Source organism: Amia ocellicauda, unplaced genomic scaffold (genome assembly GCF_036373705.1).
Source record: "Amia ocellicauda isolate fAmiCal2 unplaced genomic scaffold, fAmiCal2.hap1 HAP1_SCAFFOLD_26, whole genome shotgun sequence".
NCBI classification, from domain to species: Eukaryota; Metazoa; Chordata; class Actinopteri; order Amiiformes; family Amiidae; genus Amia; species Amia ocellicauda.
Genome location: NW_027102823.1, coordinates 545,041 through 564,978, shown reverse-complemented (window position 1 = coordinate 564,978; position 19,938 = coordinate 545,041). Strand labels below are relative to the sequence as shown.

General features: G+C 42.2%; 8 non-coding genes across 8 annotated transcripts; 6 read left to right on the top strand and 2 right to left on the bottom strand.

Moving 5' to 3' along the window:
• The first annotated feature begins 3,175 nt into the window (after nt 1-3,175).
• Nucleotides 3,176-3,264, top strand: trnay-gua (transfer RNA tyrosine (anticodon GUA)). Its single transcript is given in 2 exon segments — nt 3,176-3,212; nt 3,229-3,264. It is a non-coding gene; the product is annotated as a tRNA-Tyr (tRNA).
• A 235-nt stretch (nt 3,265-3,499) lies between these two features.
• trnak-uuu (transfer RNA lysine (anticodon UUU)) lies at nt 3,500-3,572 on the top strand. The gene has a single exon. It is a non-coding gene; the product is annotated as a tRNA-Lys (tRNA).
• A 3,413-nt stretch (nt 3,573-6,985) lies between these two features.
• trnay-gua (transfer RNA tyrosine (anticodon GUA)) lies at nt 6,986-7,074 on the top strand. Its single transcript is given in 2 exon segments — nt 6,986-7,022; nt 7,039-7,074. It is a non-coding gene; the product is annotated as a tRNA-Tyr (tRNA).
• Nucleotides 7,075-7,309: 235 nt separating this feature from the next.
• Nucleotides 7,310-7,382, top strand: trnak-uuu (transfer RNA lysine (anticodon UUU)). Its single transcript has one exon. It is a non-coding gene; the product is annotated as a tRNA-Lys (tRNA).
• A 3,558-nt stretch (nt 7,383-10,940) lies between these two features.
• On the top strand, nt 10,941-11,029 carry trnay-gua (transfer RNA tyrosine (anticodon GUA)). The gene is given in 2 exon segments: nt 10,941-10,977; nt 10,994-11,029. It is a non-coding gene; the product is annotated as a tRNA-Tyr (tRNA).
• Nucleotides 11,030-11,264: 235 nt separating this feature from the next.
• trnak-uuu (transfer RNA lysine (anticodon UUU)) lies at nt 11,265-11,337 on the top strand. Its single transcript has one exon. It is a non-coding gene; the product is annotated as a tRNA-Lys (tRNA).
• A 5,530-nt stretch (nt 11,338-16,867) lies between these two features.
• On the bottom strand, nt 16,868-16,940 carry trnak-uuu (transfer RNA lysine (anticodon UUU)). The gene has a single exon. It is a non-coding gene; the product is annotated as a tRNA-Lys (tRNA).
• Nucleotides 16,941-17,175: 235 nt separating this feature from the next.
• trnay-gua (transfer RNA tyrosine (anticodon GUA)) lies at nt 17,176-17,264 on the bottom strand. The gene is given in 2 exon segments: nt 17,176-17,211; nt 17,228-17,264. It is a non-coding gene; the product is annotated as a tRNA-Tyr (tRNA).
• Nucleotides 17,265-19,938: the final 2,674 nt, after the last annotated feature.

Genomic DNA, 19,938 nt, shown 5'->3' with positions numbered 1-19,938 from the left:
TCTGTGAGCGTTGGGCCAACACAACGTGTCCACACATTTGCAGGCGTCTTGAAATACTTGGAATGACCTGTGGCCCCATGCCATGCAGAAGTCCACAGCTATGCGTGTCAGCATGCTCTGCTCCTCATCCCCAATGTGCCACTTGTAAGAACTGTGTAAAAAGCGACAGAGACCAAAAACCTTCGCGGCGCACCAACATGAAAAAAAAAAAAAAGGATTTACTAGGTATTGTCTCACCTGAATGGCAACAGGCTGCTAAAACTATTATCACACGCACATTGCATTTTAAAGTATGTCAGTAAGGGAGTAATTAAAAGGGCAAATGTGTGAAGTGCAAGGAGTGGCCTTTAGTGGTTAGGTAAAAAAGTACACAGACAAACTAAATAATCCCTTGATATAAATCATTTATTTAGTGCAGACAGACCAAGACCAGACACAATAAACTATTCGCAGTAAATATAAATTCACAGCAAAATAGGTTCAGTTCACAATATCCTATAACGAGCTGTATTTAACGAAGTGGTTAAACGTTACAAAGGGCATTACAATTGTTGAAAAACAATAGCACACGGATAAAATATGCTATCCCCGCCGTTTTATTCGATTTGATTAGACGTTTCGCGACCGAAATGTTTTGTGTGCAGACTGAACGCACACCTGAGCCGAGCACGATCACAATACATATCCACAGTTAATCTAAGCAGTATCATATTGTAACCGTTTCGGTCTGTTATCAACCCATCCGGATCCAATACCAGGAGTCAGACACCCTTTTCGGTGGACACGCTGTTGACTTCTCACAAGCACCATCTGCCTTCACAAAGGCAGCGCTAGCAGTGGAAAGAACGAAGAACTGCAGGAGAAACGCCGGGGCTATTTAGAGTCCGATTATTCAACACAGAGGGGGGAAACCAAAGCCAAATGAGACTTAGAGGAACAGGAGACATCCAACAACAGTGTAAAGATAAAAAGGAATTCACCATCTGTCCCTTTAATCAATTGCCTTGCAGTTTCACTGTGTAGCGTTATGTTGGGTTTATTTTGATAAGAGCATTTGGGCTCTGAGCTGAAGCACTGATCTAAAGAAGACCTCTCCACCCCCAAAGTTATCAGATTTCCTTTGCTCATCAGCTTGGAACTGGTTTGCATCAAAGTGACAGTTTTGGGGAGGATGGCACCGAGAAGAGGCCAAATAGGTTGAATCCTGCTATGAGATGTCTGGAGAAAGGGGCCTGTAGGTGATAAAAACTCTTTGAAGTGGACGAGAGCCGAAATCCCGACATAGAGCTACGAACCCGGGCCAACCGGCATTTCCAAAAGATGGCATGGATTGACATCAGTCATAAATCAAGCCCCCCTCCATTAGGACACTGGGGGCTGAAACCGAAATTCAATCTCAAGAACTCAAGAACCAATCACCTATTGATCTGACAGACTATAAGGAACAGTGCACAGTCTCTCTCTCTCTCTCTCTCTCTTTCTCTCTCACCTGAACCAGTAACTCGCTGCCACAGCTCAAGCTGTAGCTCTGTTGCCCGAACCGGAACCAGAAACCAACCAAGTCTTTGCCGGCAACAGAAGAGTTAAACTGGGAGAAGGAGATTGAGCCGTACGAAGAATTCTATTTAAGGACTTTATTAAAGAAAGAACTTTACAGACTGTGCATGTCCGCCTGTGCCCACCTGATCAGTGGAGTTTTACAGCTGGACAATTGAGTAAGTCGAATGTATATGAAAGTGTTCAGTCATTTAAATAGCTATTTGAGTCTTAAGAAACTTGACCCTTGGAACAAACAGGGCCCTGCTTTCCTCAAAGACTTTGTCTTCAAGTAACTACGGTGGAACCCTGCTTACAAAGAAGATTTTGTGCACAACCTTGGAGCCTTCAAACCAGTGGAAAATCTGTTTGGAAAAGACTCTAATTTCGCGAAACCCCAAAATCCAGGTGCATCGACTGAGTGGAAGTTCTTGGACAAAGCCGAACCGCACTGCCTTTGTTCCAAACCACACGGACCATGTGCCGTGTGCTGTGATCTGAGCCCGAAGACAGAGAGGCCTCTCTGTGACGAAGTTCAGATAAGTTTAACAGTTTGGAGTTCATGATTCATGACATTTGAGAAATCAATTAGAAATGTTATTCTGTGATTCATAACTCTAGAATGTGTAATATCATTTAGTTTTCTTAAATATAAATGTGTGTTACATTAAACTGTTTTGTTGATAATTTTAGAAATAAAATCTGTCAACTCCGAGAAATATCTTCTCATTCCTGTTTAACTGTTTAGTCTGAAATTGACACAAGTCAATAGACGTTAGTTTATTGGTGGCCCTGCCTATACTTGATCATTAAATAATAATCAGTTAAGGGAAATTGTGGTAACAAGTAATGATAGGATCTTTCTCGGCACCTAAACGTAAATGAGACTGATATATATATATAACGAGAAGTTACCTGACATAAATACTAACCTGCGTAGTTATTTAATGTCTGACTAACAATACTAACGAGAGACTCACCTTCGTCTTACTAACCGGTATTGTAGTTAATGTGTTTATAACCTTTTTTGTTAAACGATTTGTGTGTTATCATATGCGATCCCATGGTCTTTGATTTGGTCACGGAAGTGATTTGTCTTTGATTTGTTGATCTAGAGTTGAATTTTAATTAGCTTTTCCCTTTTGTATAATTAGTGTAGTGCTACATTTAGTCTTTGTTTTTGAATAAATTTAACAATTTATATCTTTGGAATTGGTGTCTGTGTCCAATTATTACAGAAATTGAGTTCTACAAGATTCCAGGATTCGTGATAAGGTGATACTATAAATTCACTTCTTAAATTGAAATTTATAAGTGTACCTTACGATACAACTGATAGCACTGCAACTCAGTGTAGGTGTGCGTTCAGTCCGGCAAACACAACATTTCAGTTATGAAACGCTTTCTACAGGTGATGTATAAATGTAATATTTTCACACATTTGAATAAGTTTGATTTGATACAAGATTTATGAAGTTGACCAAACAAAATGACATAATATTTTTCAGGGGATAAAAATCTCACGACACAATTGGGTAGTCCTCACGGCACACGGGTTGAAAACCACTGAGCCAAGCCACGGTGCTTCTTGGCTTTGCACTGCCACTGAGACTGCCAGGCGAAGACGGTGAGAAGCTAACCTTGGATAGCTCAGTTGGTAGAGCGGAGGACTGTAGGTTTCAGGCAGCGTGCATCCTTAGGTCGCTGGTTCAATTCCGGCTCGAAGGAAGGCGTGATTATGGTTTGACATCGGTTTTGGACGAGCTCCCAAATGTCAAGCCATTGGAATTGCATGAGGACAAGGAGAAAACCCCGGAAATTCGGATTTGTTGTGGAGAACTCGCATTGCCCAAACATCTCATATGCATGTGACCCTTGTCACCCTGAGCCCAGTTTTCTAAACCGGCCAGAAAGCGGTCTGGAACAATCATGAAGCCAATACATTGTGAAGCACTTCACTGAAGCCCGGGTAGCTCAGCCGGTAGAGCATCAGACTTTTAATCTGAGGGTCCAGGGTTCGAGTCCCTGTTCGGGCGCCTTGTTGACCAAGGGCCATGATGGTGAAAAGCCTGGATGGCCTTCCAGGTGACAATAAAATATGCAGTTGCGTCTAGGCAAGTTGTCTAGTCCTCTTTGCTTCTTTTGGCAAATATCCAGCCTGGGCAAGTGTTGTCTTCCAGAGGCAAGTCAAGCCAGGAACTCTGAGAGATGTTTTTGCCGTTGACGACGTGTCACTTTAGAACAGCACAACATGCATCTCTACTTGACTTGGCACAATCTGTGAGCGTTGGGCCAACACAACGTGTCCACACATTTGCAGGCGTCTTGAAATACTTGGAATGACCTGTGGCCCCATGCCATGCAGAAGTCCACAGCTATGCGTGTCAGCATGCTCTGCTCCTCATCCCCAATGTGCCACTTGTAAGAACTGTGTAAAAAGCGACAGAGACCAAAAACCTTCGCGGCGCACCAACATGAAAAAAAAAAAAAAGGATTTACTAGGTATTGTCTCACCTGAATGGCAACAGGCTGCTAAAACTATTATCACACGCACATTGCATTTTAAAGTATGTCAGTAAGGGAGTAATTAAAAGGGCAAATGTGTGAAGTGCAAGGAGTGGCCTTTAGTGGTTAGGTAAAAAAGTACACAGACAAACTAAATAATCCCTTGATATAAATCATTTATTTAGTGCAGACAGACCAAGACCAGACACAATAAACTATTCGCAGTAAATATAAATTCACAGCAAAATAGGTTCAGTTCACAATATCCTATAACGAGCTGTATTTAACGAAGTGGTTAAACGTTACAAAGGGCATTACAATTGTTGAAAAACAATAGCACACGGATAAAATATGCTATCCCCGCCGTTTTATTCGATTTGATTAGACGTTTCGCGACCGAAATGTTTTGTGTGCAGACTGAACGCACACCTGAGCCGAGCACGATCACAATACATATCCACAGTTAATCTAAGCAGTATCATATTGTAACCGTTTCGGTCTGTTATCAACCCATCCGGATCCAATACCAGGAGTCAGACACCCTTTTCGGTGGACACGCTGTTGACTTCTCACAAGCACCATCTGCCTTCACAAAGGCAGCGCTAGCAGTGGAAAGAACGAAGAACTGCAGGAGAAACGCCGGGGCTATTTAGAGTCCGATTATTCAACACAGAGGGGGGAAACCAAAGCCAAATGAGACTTAGAGGAACAGGAGACATCCAACAACAGTGTAAAGATAAAAAGGAATTCACCATCTGTCCCTTTAATCAATTGCCTTGCAGTTCCACTGTGTAGCGTTATGTTGGGTTTATTTTGATAAGAGCATTTGGGCTCTGAGCTGAAGCACTGATCTAAAGAAGACCTCTCCACCCCCAAAGTTATCAGATTTCCTTTGCTCATCAGCTTGGAACTGGTTTGCATCAAAGTGACAGTTTTGGGGAGGATGGCACCGAGAAGAGGCCAAATAGGTTGAATCCTGCTATGAGATGTCTGGAGAAAGGGGCCTGTAGGTGATAAAAACTCTTTGAAGTGGACGAGAGCCGAAATCCCGACATAGAGCTACGAACCCGGGCCAACCGGCATTTCCAAAAGATGGCATGGATTGACATCAGTCATAAATCAAGCCCCCCTCCATTAGGACACTGGGGGCTGAAACCGAAATCCAATCTCAAGAACTCAAGAACCAATCACCTATTGATCTGACAGACTATAAGGAACAGTGCACAGTCTCTCTCTCTCTCTCTCTCTTTCTCTCTCACCTGAACCAGTAACTCGCTGCCACAGCTCAAGCTGTAGCTCTGTTGCCCGAACCGGAACCAGAAACCAACCAAGTCTTTGCCGGCAACAGAAGAGTTAAACTGGGAGAAGGAGATTGAGCCGTACGAAGAATTCTATTAAAGGACTTTATTAAAGAAAGAACTTTACAGACTGTGCATGTCCGCCTGTGCCCACCTGATCAGTTGAGTTTTACAGCTGGACAATTGAGTAAGTCGAATGTATATGAAAGTGTTCAGTCATTTAAATAGCTATTTGAGTCTTAAGAAACTTGACCCTTGGAACAAACAGGGCCCTGCTTTCCTCAAAGACTTTGTCTTCAAGTAACTACGGTGGAACCCTGCTTACAAAGAAGATTTTGTGCACAACCTTGGAGCCTTCAAACCAGTGGAAAATCTGTTTGGAAAAGACTCTAATTTCGCGAAACCCCAACTTCCAGGTGCATCGACTGAGTGGAAGTTCTTGGACAAAGCCGAACCGCACTGCCTTTGTTCCAAACCACACGGACCATGTGCCGTGTGCTGTGATCTGAGCCCGAAGACAGAGAGGCCTCTCTGCGACGAAGTTCAGATAAGTTTAACAGTTTGGAGTTCATGATTCATGACATTTGAGAAATCAATTAGAAATGTTATTCTGTGATTCATAACTCTAGAATGTGTAATATCATTTAGTTTTCTTAAATATAAATGTGTGTTACATTAAACTGTTTTGTTGATAATTTTAGAAATAAAATCTGTCAACCCCGAGAAATATCTTCTCATTCCTGTTTAACTGTTTAGTCTGAAATTGACACAAGTCAATAGACGTTAGATTATTGGTGGCCCTGCCTATCCTTGATCATTGAATAATAATCAGTTAAGGGAAATTGTGGTAACAAGTAATGATAGGATCTTTCTCGGCACCTAAACGTAAATGAGACTGATATATATATATAACGAGAAGTTACCTGACATAAATACTAACCTGCGTAGTTATTTAATGTCTGACTAACAATACTAACGAGAGACTCACCTTCGTCTTACTAACCGGTATTGTAGTTAATGTGTTTATAACCTTTTTTGTTTAACGATTTGTGTGTTATCATATGCGATCCCATGGTCTTTGATTTGGTCACGGAAGTGATTTGTCTTTGATTTGTTGATCTAGAGTTGAATTTTAATTAGCTTTTCCCTTTGTATAATTAGTGTAGTGCTACATTTAGTCTTTGTTTTTGAATAAATTTAACAATTTATATCTTTGGAATTGGTGTCTGTGTCCAATTATTACAGAAATTGAGTTCTACAAGATTCCAGGATTCGTGATAAGGTGATACTATAAATTCACTTCTTAAATTGAAATTTATAAGTGTACCTTACGATACAACTGATAGCACTGCAACTCAGTGTAGGTGTGCGTTCAGTCCGGCAAACACAACATTTCAGTTATGAAACGCTTTCTACAGGTGATGTATAAATGTAATATTTTCACACATTTGAATAAGTTTGATTTGATACAAGATTTATGAAGTTGACCAAACAAAATGACATAATATTTTTCAGGGAATAAAAATCTCACGACACAATTGGGTAGTCCTCACGGCACACGGATTGAAAACCACTGAGCCAAGCCACGGTGCTTCTTGGCTTTGCACTGCCACTGAGACTGCCAGGCGATGATGGTGAGAAGCTAACCTTGGATAGCTCAGTTGGTAGAGCGGAGGACTGTAGGTTTCAGGCAGCGTGCATCCTTAGGTCGCTGGTTCAATTCCGGCTCGAAGGAAGGCGTGATTATGGTTTGACATCGGTTTTGGACGAGCTCCCAAATGTCAAGCCATTGGAATTGCATGTGGACAAGGAGAAAACCCCGGAAATTCGGATTTGTTGTGGAGAACTCGCATTGCCCAAACATCTCATATGCATGTGACCCTTGTCACCCTGAGCCCAGTTTTCTAAACCGGCCAGAAAGCGGTCTGGAACAATCATGAAGCCAACACATTGTGAAGCACTTCACTGAAGCCCGGGTAGCTCAGCCGGTAGAGCATCAGACTTTTAATATGAGGGTCCAGGGTTTGAGTCCCTGTTCGGGCGCCTTGTTGACCAAGGGCCATGATGGTGAAAAGCCTGGATGGCCTTCCAGGTGACAATAAAATATGCAGTTGCGTCTAGGCAAGTTGTCTAGTCCTCTTTGCTTCTTTTGGCAAATATCCAGCCTGGGCAAGTGTTGTCTTCCAGAGGCAAGTCAAGCCAGGAACTCTGAGAGATGTTTTTGCCGTTGACGACGTGTCACTTTAGAACAGCACAACATGCATCTCTACTTGACTTGGCACAATCTGTGAGCGTTGGGCCAACACAACGTGTCCACACATTTGCAGGCGTCTTGAAATACTTGGAATGACCTGTGGCCCCATGCCATGCAGAAGTCCACAGCTATGCGTGTCAGCATGCTCTGCTCCTCATCCCCAATGTGCCACTTGTAAGAACTGTGTAAAAAGCGATAGAGAACGTGATCAGCAAAGAAACACAATTCTCCTGAGAACGACAATCATCGTGCCGATCGTAATCTCAGTGCATACCTGGATGCCCAACAAGCCAAGCCAGTGGTTCCCAAGCGTTGTAATGCCACGGCACACTTTGCTGAGACCAAAAACCTTCGCGGCGCACCAACATGAAAAAAAAAAAAAGGATTTACTAGGTATTGTCTCACCTGAATGGCAACAGGCTGCTAAAACTATTATCACACGCACATTGCATGTTAAAGTATGTCAGTAAGGGAGTAATTAAAAGGGCAAATGTGTGAAGTGCAAGGAGTGGCCTTTAGTGGTTAGGTAAAAAAGTACACAGACAAACTAAATAATCCCTTGATACAAATGATTTATTTAGTGCAGACAGACCAAGACCAGACACAATAAACTATTCGCAGTAAATATAAATTCACAGCAAAATAGGTTCAGTTCACAATATCCTATAACAAGCTGTATTTAACGAAGTGGTTAAACGTTACAAAGGGCATTACAATTGTTGAAAAACAATAGCACACGGATCAAACATGCTATCCCCGCCGTTTTATTCGATTTGATTAGACGTTTCGCGACCGAAATGTTTTGTGTGCAGACTGAACGCACACCTGAGCCGAGCACGATCACAATACATATCCACAGTTAATCTAAGCAGTATCATATTGTAACCGTTTCGGTCTGTTATCAACCCATCCGGATCCAAAACCAGGAGTCAGACACCCTTTTCGGTGGACACGCTGTTGACTTCTCACAAGCACCATCTGCCTTCACAAAGGCAGCGCTAGCAGTGGAAAGAACGAAGAACTGCAGGAGAAACGCCGGGGCTATTTTGAGCCCGATTATTCAACACAGAGGGGGGAAACCAAAGCCAAATGAGACTTAGAGGAACAGGAGACATCCAACAACAGTGTAAAGATAAAAAGGAATTCACCATCTGTCCCTTTAATCAATTGCCTTGCAGATCCACTGTGTAGCGTTATGTTGGGTGTATTTTGATAAGAGCATTTGGGCTCTGAGCTGAAGCACTGATCTAAAGAAGACCTCTCCACCCCCAAAGTTATCAGATTTCCTTTGCTCGTCAGCTTGGAACTGGTTTGCATCAAAGTGACAGTTTTGGGGAGGATGGCACTGAGAAGAGGCCAAATAGGTTGAATCCTGCAATGAGATGTCTGGAGAAAGGGGCCTGTAGGTGATAAAATCTCTTTGAAGTGGACGAGAGCCGAAATCCCGACATAGAGCTACGAACCCGGGCCAACCGGCATTTCCAAAAGATGGCATGGATTGACATCAGTCATAAATCAAGCCCCCCTTCATTAGGACACTGGGGGCTGAAACCGAAATCCAATCTCAAGAACTCAAGAACCAATCACCTATTGATCTGACAGACTATAAGAAACAGTGCACAGTCTCTCTCTCTCTCTCTCTCTCTCTCTTTCTCTCTCACCTGAACCAGTAACTCGCTGCCACAGCTCAAGCTGTAGCTCTGTTGCCCGAACCGGAACCAGAAACCAACCAAGTCTTTGCCGGCAACAGAAGAGTTAAACTGGGAGAAGGAGATTGAGCCGTACGAAGAATTCTATTAAAGGACTTTATTAAAGAATGAACTTTACAGACTGTGCATGTCCGCCTGTGCCCACCTGATCAGTGGAGTTTTACAGCTGGACAATTGAGTAAGTCGAATGTATATGAAAGTGTTCAGTCATTTAAATAGCTATTTGAGTCTTAAGAAACTTGACCCTTGGAACAAACAGGGCCCTGCTTTCCTCAAAGACTTTGTCTTCAAGTAACTACGGTGGAACCCTGCTTACAAAGAAGATTTTGTGCACAACCTTGGAGCCTTCAAACCAGTGGAAAATCTGTTTGGAAAAGACTCTAATTTCGCGAAACCCCAAAATCCAGGTGCATCGACTGAGTGGAAGTTCTTGGACAAAGCCGAACCGCACTGCCTTTGTTCCAAACCACACGGACCATGTGCCGTGTGCTGTGATCTGAGCCCGAAGACAGAGAGGCCTCTCTGCGACGAAGTTCAGATAAGTTTAACAGTTTGGAGTTCATGATTCATGACATTTGAGAAATCAATTAGAAATGTTATTCTGTGATTCATAACTCTAGAATGTGTAATATCATTTAGTTTTCTTAAATATAAATGTGTGTTACATTAAACTGTTTTGTTGATAATTTTAGAAATAAAATCTGTCAACCCCGAGAAATATCTTCTCATTCCTGTTTAACTGTTTAGTCTGAAATTGACACAAGTCAATAGACGTTAGATTATTGGTGGCCCTGCCTATCCTTGATCATTGAATAATAATCAGTTAAGGGAAATTGTGGTAACAAGTAATGATAGGATCTTTCTCGGCACCTAAACGTAAATGAGACTGATATATATATATAACGAGAAGTTACCTGACATAAATACTAACCTGCGTAGTTATTTAATGTCTGACTAACAATACTAACGAGAGACTCACCTTCGTCTTACTAACCGGTATTGTAGTTAATGTGTTTATAACCTTTTTTGTTTAACGATTTGTGTGTTATCATATGCGATCCCATGGTCTTTGATTTGGTCACGGAAGTGATTTGTCTTTGATTTGTTGATCTAGAGTTGAATTTTAATTAGCTTTTCCCTTTAGTATAATTAGTGTAGTGCTACATTTAGTCTTTGTTTTTGAATAAATTTAACAATTTATATCTTTGGAATTGGTGTCTGTGTCCAATTATTACAGAAATTGAGTTCTACAAGATTCCAGGATTCGTGATAAGGTGATACTATAAATTCACTTCTTAAATTGAAATTTATAAGTGTACCTTACGATACAACTGATAGCACTGCAACTCAGTGTAGGTGTGCGTTCAGTCCGGCAAACACAACATTTCAGTTATGAAACGCTTTCTACAGGTGATGTATAAATGTAATATTTTCACACATTTGAATAAGTTTGATTTGATACAAGATTTATGAAGTTGACCAAACAAAATGACATAATATTTTTCAGGGGATAAAAATCTCACGACACAATTGGGTAGTCCTCACGGCACACGGGTTGAAAACCACTGAGCCAAGCCACGGTGCTTCTTGGCTTTGCACTGCCACTGAGACTGCCAGGCGAAGACGGTGAGAAGCTTACCTTCGATAGCTCAGTTGGTAGAGCGGAGGACTGTAGGTTTCAGGCAGCGGGCATCCTTAGGTCGCTGGTTCAATTCCGGCTCGAAGGAAGGCGTGATTATGGTTTGACATCGGTTTTGGACGAGCTCCCAAATGTCAAGCCATTGGAATTGCATGAGGACAAGGAGAAAACCCCGGAAATTCGGATTTGTTGTGGAGAACTCGCATTGCCCAAACATCTCATATGCATGTGACCCTTGTCACCCTGAGCCCAGTTTTCTAAACCGGCCAGAAAGCGGTCTGGAACAATCATGAAGCCAACACATTGTGAAGCACTTCACTGAAGCCCGGGTAGCTCAGCCGGTAGCACATCAGACTTTTAATCTGAGGGTCCAGGGTTTGAGTCCCTGTTCGGGCGCCTTGTTGACCAAGGGCCATGATGGCGAAAAGCCTGGATGGCCTTCCAGGTGACAATAAAATATGCAGTTGCGTCTAGGCAAGTTGTCTAGTCCTCTTTGCTTCTTTTGGCAAATATCCAGCCTGGGCAAGTGTTGTCTTCCAGAGGCAAGTCAAGCCAGGAACTCTGAGAGATGTTTTTGCCGTTGACGACGTGTCACTTTAGAACAGCACAACATGCATCTCTACTTGACTTGGCACAATCTATGAGGGTTGGGCCAACACAACGTGTCCACACATTTGCAGGCGTCTTGAAATACTTGGAATGACCTGTGGCCCCATGCCATGCAGAAGTCCACAGCTATGCGTGTCAGCATGCTCTGCTCCTCATCCCCAATGTGCCACTTGTAAGAACTGTGTAAAAAGCGACAGAGACCAAAAACCTTCGCGGCGCACCAACATGAAAAAAAAAAAAAAGGATTTACTAGGTATTGTCTCACCTGAATGGCAACAGGCTGCTAAAACTATTATCACACGCACATTGCATGTTAAAGTATGTCAGTAAGGGAGTAATTAAAAGGGCAAATGTGTGAAGTGCAAGGAGTGGCCTTTAGTGGTTAGGTAAAAAAGTACACAGACAAACTAAATAATCCCTTGATACAAATCATTTATTTAGTGCAGACAGACCAAGACCAGACACAATAAACTATTCGCAGTAAATATAAATTCACAGCAAAATAGGTTCAGTTCACAATATCCTATAACAAGCTGTATTTAACGAAGTGGTTAAACGTTACAAAGGGCATTACAATTGTTGAAAAACAATAGCACACGGATCAAACATGCTATCCCCGCCGTTTTATTCGATTTGATTAGACGTTTCGCGACCGAAATGTTTTGTGTGCAGACTGAACGCACACCTGAGCCGAGTACGATCACAATACATATCCACAGTTAATCTAAACAGTATCATATTGTAACCGTTTCAGTCTGTTATCAACCCATCCGGATCCAAAACCAGGAGTCAGACACCCTTTTCGGTGGACACGCTGTTGACTTCTCACAAGCACCATCTGCCTTCACAAAGGCAGCGCTAGCAGTGGAAAGAACGAAGAACTGCAGGAGAAACGCCGGGGCTATTTAGAGCCCGATTATTCAACACAGAGGGGGGAAACCAAAGCCAAATGAGACTTAGAGGAACAGGAGACATCCAACAACAGTGTAAAGATAAAAAGGAATTCACCATCTGTCCCTTTAATCAATTGCCTTGCAGTTCCACTGTGTAGCGTTATGTTGGGTGTATTTTGATAAGAGCATTTGGGCTCTGAGCTGAAGCACTGATCTAAAGAAGACCTCTCCACCCCCAAAGTTATTAGATTTCCTTTGCTCATCAGCTTGGAACTGGTTTGCATCAAAGTGACAGTTTTGGGGAGGATGGCACCGAGAAGAGGCCAAATAGGTTGAATCCTGCAATGAGATGTCTGGAGAAAGGGGCCTGTAGGTGATAAAAACTCTTTGAAGTGGACGAGAGCCGAAATCCCGACATAGAGCTACGAACCCGGGCCAACCGGCATTTCCAAAAGATGGCATGGATTGACATCAGTCATAAATCAAGCCCCCCTCCATTAGGACACTGGGGGCTGAAACCGAAATTCAATCTCAAGAACTGAAGAACCAATCACCTATTGATCTGACAGACTATAAGGAACAGTGCACAGTCTCTCTCTCTCTCTCTCTCTCTTTCTCTCTCACCTGAACCAGTAACTCGCTGCCACAGCTCAAGCTGTAGCTCTGTTGCCCGAACCGGAACCAGAAACCAACCAAGTCTTTGCCGGCAACAGAAGAGTTAAACTGGGAGAAGGAGATTGAGCCGTACGAAGAATTCTATTAAAGGACTTTATTAAAGAAAGAACTTTACAGACTGTGCATGTCCGCCTGTGCCCACCTGATCAGTGGAGTTTTACAGCTGGACAATTGAGTAAGTCGAATGTATATGAAAGTGTTCAGTCATTTAAATAGCTATTTGAGTCTTAAGAAACTTGACCCTTGGAACAAACAAGGCCCTGCTTTCCTCAAAGACTTTGTCTTCAAGTAACTACGGTGGAACCCTGCTTACAAAGAAGATTTTGTGCACAACCTTGGAGCCTTCAAACCAGTGGAAAATCTGTTTGGAAAAGACTCTAATTTCGCGAAACCCCAAAATCCAGGTGCATCGACTGAATGGAAGTTCTTGGATAAAGCCGAACCGCACTGCCTTTGTTCCAAACCACACGGACCATGTGCCGTGTGCTGTGATCTGAGCCCGAAGACAGAGAGGCCTCTCTGCGACGAAGTTCAGATAAGTTTAACAGTTTGGAGTTCATGATTCATGACATTTGAGAAATCAATTAGAAATGTTATTCTGTGATTCATAACTCTAGAATGTGTAATATCATTTAGTTTTCTTAAATATAAATGTGTGTTACATTAAACTGTTTTGTTGATAATTTTAGAAATAAAATCTGTCAACCCCGAGAAATATCTTCTCATTCCTGTTTAACTGTTTAGTCTGAAATTGACACAAGTCAATAGACGTTAGATTATTGGTGGCCCTGCCTATACTTGATCATTAAATAATAATCAGTTAAGGGAAATTGTGGTAACAAGTAATGATAGGATCTTTCTCGGCACCTAAACGTAAATGAGACTGATATATATATATATAACGAGAAGTTACCTGACATAAATACTAACCTGCGTAGTTATTTAATGTCTGACTAACAATACTAAGGAGAGACTCACCTTCGTCTTACTAACCGGTATTGTAGTTAATGTGTTTATAACCTTTTTTGTTAAACGATTTGTGTGTTATCATATGCGATCCCATGGTCTTTGATTTGGTCACGGAAGTGATTTGTCTTTGATTTGTTGATCTAGAGTTGAATTTTAATTAGCTTTTCCCTTTTGTATAATTAGTGTAGTGCTACATTTAGTCTTTGTTTTTGAATAAATTTAACAATTTATATCTTTGGAATTGGTGTCTGTGTCCAATTATTACAGAAATTGAGTTCTACAAGATTCCAGGATTCGTGATAAGGTGATACTATAAATTCACTTCTTAAATTGAAATTTATAAGTGTACCTTACGATACAACTGATAGCACTGCAACTCAGTGTAGGTGTGCGTTCAGTCTCAAGAACTGACCTGTGGCCCCATGCCATGCAGAAGTCCACAGCTATGCGTGTCAGCATGCTCTGCTCCTCATCCCCAATGTGCCACTTGTAAGAACTGTGTAAAAAGCGACAGAGAACGTGATCAGCAAAGAAACACAATTCTCCTGAGAATGACAATCATCGTGCCGATCGTAATCTCAGTGCATACCTGGATGCCCAACAAGCCAAGCCAGTGGTTCCCAAGCGTTGTAATGCCACGGCACACTTTGCTGAGACCAAAAACCTTCGCGGCGCACCAACATGAAAAAAAAAAAAAGGATTTACTAGGTATTGTCTCACCTGAATGGCAACAGGCTGCTAAAACTATTATCACACGCACATTGCATGTTAAAGTATGTCAGTAAGGGAGTAATTAAAAGGGCAAATGTGTGAAGTGCAAGGAGTGGCCTTCAGTGGTTAGGTAAAAAAGTACACAGACAAACTAAATAATCCCTTGATATAAATCATTTATTTAGTGCAGACAGACCAAGACCAGACACAATAAACTATTCGCAGTAAATATAAATTCACAGCAAAATAGGTTCAGTTCACAATATCCTATAACGAGCTGTATTTAACGAAGTGGTTAAACGTTACAAAGGGCATTACAATTGTTGAAAAACAATAGCACACGGATAAAATATGCTATCCCCGCCGTTTTATTTTGGAAATGCCGGTTGGCCCGGGTTCGTAGCTCTATGTCGGGATTTCGGCTCTCGTCCACTTCAAAGAGATTTTATCACCTACAGGCCCCTTTCTCCAGACATCTCATTGCAGGATTCAACCTATTTGGCCTCTTCTCGGTGCCATCCTCCCCAAAACTGTCACTTTGATGCAAACCAGTTCCAAGCTGATGAGCAAAGGAAATCTGATAACTTTGGGGGTGGAGAGGTCTTCTTTAGATCAGTGCTTCAGCTCAGAGCCCAAATGCTCTTATCAAAATACACCCAACATAACGCTACACAGTGGAACTGCAAGGCAATTAATTAAAGGGACAGATGGTGAATTCCTTTTTATCTTTACACTGTTGTTGGATGTCTCCTGTTCCTCTAAGTCTCATTTGGCTTTGGTTTCCCCCCTCTGTGTTGAATAATCGGGCTCTAAATAGCCCCGGCGTTTCTCCTGCAGTTCTTCGTTCTTTCCACTGCTAGCGCTGCCTTTGTGAAGGCAGATGGTGCTTGTGAGAAGTCAACAGCGTGTCCACCGAAAAGGGTGTCTGACTCCTGGTTTTGGATCCGGATGGGTTGATAACAGACCGAAACGGTTACAATATGATACTGCTTAGATTAACTGTGGATATGTATTGTGATCGTGCTCGGCTCAGGTGTGCGTTCAGTCTGCACACAAAACATTTCGGTCGCGAAACGTCTAATCAAATCGAATAAAACGGCGGGGATAGCATGTTTGATCCGTGTGCTATTGTTTTTCAACAATTGTAATGCCCTTTGTAACGTTTAACCACTTCGTTAAATACAGCTCGTTATAGGATATTGTGAACTGAACCTATTTTGCTGTGAATTTATATTTACTGCGAATAGTTTATTGTGTCTGGTCTTGGTCTGTCTGCACTAAATAAATCATTTGTATCAAGGGATTATTTAGTTTGTCTGTGTACTTTTTTACCTAACCACTAAAGGCCACTCCTTGCACTTCACACATTTGCCCTTTTAATTACTCCCTTACTGACATACTTTAACATGCAATGTGCGTGTGATAATAGTTTTAGCAGCCTGTTGCCATTCAGGTGAGACAATACCTAGTAAATCCTTTTTTTTTTTTTCATGTTGGTGCGCCGCGAAGGTTTTTGGTCTCAGCAAAGTGTGCCGTGGCATTACAACGCTTGGGAACCACTGGCTTGGCTTGTTGGGCATCCAGGTATGCACTGAGATTACGATCGGCACGATGATTGTCATTCTCAGGAGAATTGTGTTTCTTTGCTGATCACGTTCTCTGTCGCTTTTTACACAGTTCTTACAAGTGGCACATTGGGGATGAGGAGCAGAGCATGCTGACACGCATAGCTGTGGACTTCTGCATGGCATGGGGCCACAGGTCATTCCAAGTATTTCAAGACGCCTGCAAATGTGTGGACACGTTGTGTTGGCCCAACCCTCACAGATTGTACCAAGTCAAGTAGAGATGCATGTTGTGCTGTTCTAAAGTGACACGTCGTCAACGGCAAAAACATCTCTCAGAGTTCCTGGCTTGACTTGCCTCTGGAAGACAACACTTGCCCAGGCTGGATATTTGCCAAAAGAAGCAAAGAGGACTAGACAACTTGCCTAGACGCAACTGCATATTTTATTGTCACCTGGAAGGCCATCCAGGCTTTTCACCATCATGGCCCTTGGTCAACAAGGCGCCCGATCAGGGACTCAAACCCTGGACCCTCAGATTAAAAGTCTGATGCGCTACCGGCTGAGCTACCCGGGCTTCAGTGAAGTGCTTCACAATGTGTTGGCTTCATGATTGTTCCAGACCGCTTTCTGGCCGGTTTAGAAAACTGGGCTCAGGGTGACAAGGGTCACATGCATATGAGATGTTTGGGCAATGCGAGTTCTCCACAACAAATCCGAATTTCCGGGGTTTTCTCCTTGTCCTCATGCAATTCCAATGGCTTGACATTTGGGAGCTCGTCCAAAACCGATGTCAAACCATAATCACGCCTTCCTTCGAGCCGGAATTGAACCAGCGACCTAAGGATGCCTGCTGCCTGAAACCTACAGTCCTCCGCTCTACCAACTGAGCTATCGAAGGTAAGCTTCTCACCGTCTTCGCCTGGCAGTCTCAGTGGCAGTGCAAAGCCAAGAAGCACCGTGGCTTGGCTCAGTGGTTTTCAACCCGTGTGCCGTGAGGACTACCCAATTGTGTCGTGAGATTTTTATCCCCTGAAAAATATTATGTCATTTTGTTTGGTCAACTTCATAAATCTTGTATCAAATCAAACTTATTCAAATGTGTGAAAATATTACATTTATACATCACCTGTAGAAAGCGTTTCATAACTGAAATGTTGTGTTTGCCGGACTGAACGCACACCTACACTGAGTTGCAGTGCTATCAGTTGTATCGTAAGGTACACTTATAAATTTCAATTTAAGAAGTGAATTTATAGTATCACCTTATCATGAATCCTGGAATCTTGTAGAACTCAATTTCTGTAATAATTAGACACAGACACCAATTCCAAAGATATAAATTGTTAAATTTATTCAAAAAACATAAACTAAATGTAGCACTACACTAATTATACAAAAGGGAAAAGCTAATTAAAATTCAACTCTAGATCAACAAATCAAAGACAAATCACTTCCGTGACCAAATCAAAGACCATGGGATCGCATATGATAACACACAAATCGTTAAACAAAAAAGGTTATAAACACATTAACTACAATACCGGTTAGTAAGACGAAGGTGAGTCTCTCCTTAGTATTGTTAGTCAGACATTAAATAACTACGCAGGTTAGTATTTATGTCAGGTAACTTCTCGTTATATATATAAATCAGTCTCATTTACGTTTAGGTGACGAGAAAGATCCTATCATTACTTGTTACCACAATTTCCCTTAACTGATTATTATTCAATGATCAAGGATAGGCAGGGCCACCAATAATCTAACGTCTATTGACTTGTGTCAATTTCAGACTAAACAGTTAAACAGGAATGAGAAGATATTTCTCGGGGTTGACAGATTTTATTTCTAAAATTATCAACAAAACAGTTTAATGTAACACACATTTATATTTAAGAAAACTAAATGATATTACACATTCTAGAGTTATGAATCACAGAATAACATTTCTAATTGATTTCTCAAATGTCATGAATCATGAACTCCAAACTGTTAAACTTATCTGAACTTCGTCGCAGAGAGGCCTCTCTGTCTTCGGGCTCAGATCACAGCACACGGCACATGGTCCGTGTGGTTTGGAACAAAGGCAGTGCGGTTCGGCTTTGTCCACGAACTTCCACTCAGTCGATGCACCTGGATTTTGGGGTTTCGCGAAATTAGAGTCTTTTCCAAACAGATTTTCCACTGGTTTGAAGGCTCCAAGGTTGTGCACAAAATCTTCTTTGTAAGCAGGGTTCCACCGTAGTTACTTGAAGACAAAGTCTTTGAGGAAAGCAGGGCCCTGTTTGTTCCAAGGGTCAAGTTTCTTAAGACTCAAATAGCTATTTAAATGACTGAACACTTTCATATACATTCGACTTACTCAATTGTCCAGCTGTAAAACTCAACTGATCAGGTGGGCACAGGCGGACATGCACAGTCTGTAAAGTTCTTTCTTTAATAAAGTCCTTTAATAGAATTCTTCGTACGGCTCAATCTCCTTCTCCCAGTTTAACTCTTCTGTTGCCAGCAAAGACTTGGTTGGTTTCTGGTTCCGGTTCGGGCAACAGAGCTACAGCTTGAGCTGTGGCAGCGAGTTACTGGTTCAGGTGAGAGAGAAAGAGAGAGAGAGAGAGAGAGACTGTGCACTGTTCCTTATAGTCTGTCAGATCAATAGGTGATTGGTTCTTGAGTTCTTGAGATTGGATTTCGGTTTCAGCCCCCAGTGTCCTAATGGAGGGGGGCTTGATTTATGACTGATGTCAATCCATGCCATCTTTTGGAAATGCCGGTTGGCCCGGGTTCGTAGCTCTATGTCGGGATTTCGGCTCTCGTCCACTTCAAAGAGTTTTTATCACCTACAGGCCCCTTTCTCCAGACATCTCATAGCAGGATTCAACCTATTTGGCCTCTTCTCGGTGCCATCCTCCCCAAAACTGTCACTTTGATGCAAACCAGTTCCAAGCTGATGAGCAAAGGAAATCTGATAACTTTGGGGGTGGAGAGGTCTTCTTTAGATCAGTGCTTCAGCTCAGAGCCCAAATGCTCTTATCAAAATAAACCCAACATAACGCTACACAGTGAAACTGCAAGGCAATTGATTAAAGGGACAGATGGTGAATTCCTTTTTATCTTTACACTGTTGTTGGATGTCTCCTGTTCCTCTAAGTCTCATTTGGCTTTGGTTTCCCCCCTCTGTGTTGAATAATCGGACTCTAAATAGCCCCGGCGTTTCTCCTGCAGTTCTTCGTTCTTTCCACTGCTAGCGCTGCCTTTGTGAAGGCAGATGGTGCTTGTGAGAAGTCAACAGCGTGTCCACCGAAAAGGGTGTCTGACTCCTGGTATTGGATCCGGATGGGTTGATAACAGACCGAAACGGTTACAATATGATACTGCTTAGATTAACTGTGGATATGTATTGTGATCGTGCTCGGCTCAGGTGTGCGTTCAGTCTGCACACAAAACATTTCGGTCGCGAAACGTCTAATCAAATCGAATAAAACGGCGGGGATAGCATATTTTATCCGTGTGCTATTGTTTTTCAACAATTGTAATGCCCTTTGTAATGTTTAACCACTTCGTTAAATACAGCTCGT